The following is a 920-nucleotide window of genomic DNA, read 5'->3' on the forward strand; positions in this document are numbered from 1 at the left end:
CTTTTAAAATGTAACATTTAGAAAAAATACAAAATGTTTAAAAAATAAAAGATATCGTTTGAACAAGTCAGATTAGTTTGTTTACCTGTGGTCATGATGAATAAACTTCAAACTGATCTGCAGATTCTGGGTCAGAACCAGAACTGGAGCTCATCAGATTTGTTTCATTTTCAGTCCAACAGCGCCCCCTGAGGCCAGACCCCTGAACTACACACCAACTGTTGACTTCAAGGTCCAAGAGAGCCTGTCAAACATTAAACTTTTAAACACTAAGTTTATTTATTTCCTCTCATAGAGCCTGTGAAACATTAAATAATGTTATTTATTCACTAACACATAGTCTTAGAGGACAGTGGTCTCCAGGAGAACAGTACGATGGTTCTGCCCGTCTTCAGGACGTGGGTTCTGTGGGAGCAGAAACGGGTCGGACCTGGTTGAGTTTCTCACCTGATGAAGAAACATGAATTAAGACCCGACGCTTTGATATTTATTTTTATTGTTCTTGAAGATGATTGAAGAGCTGTGAAGAAACCACTGAAACCTGATGATGTCACCTCTGAAACATCAAAGAGACGGAGGCGGAGCTTTCAGACACTTTTATTGTCAAGGTGGGACAGCAGACAGGTGTGACCTTTGACCCCAGGCCTCCGGGGTCGGTTCAGTAGATCAGCATCGAGGTCAAGAACCAGGAGGAATAAATTAAAACAACAACTCATCAGGTAAAAAAAAAACAGAGCTTCACTCCAAAACATCAAAGGAAAAGATGAAAGAAAAATAAAGCTTCAATTTTAACAAAAACCAGAAGCTTCAAATAAAAAACCTTAAAAAAGTTGGTTAGAAAATGATTTAGATTCTGTTTTTGGTTTGTTTCTTTCTCACTGTGCTTCTGTAACACACACACACACACACACACACACACA

This window comes from Austrofundulus limnaeus, unplaced genomic scaffold, assembly GCF_001266775.1.
Source record: "Austrofundulus limnaeus strain Quisiro unplaced genomic scaffold, Austrofundulus_limnaeus-1.0 Scaffold4204, whole genome shotgun sequence".
Taxonomy (NCBI): domain Eukaryota; kingdom Metazoa; phylum Chordata; class Actinopteri; order Cyprinodontiformes; family Rivulidae; genus Austrofundulus; species Austrofundulus limnaeus.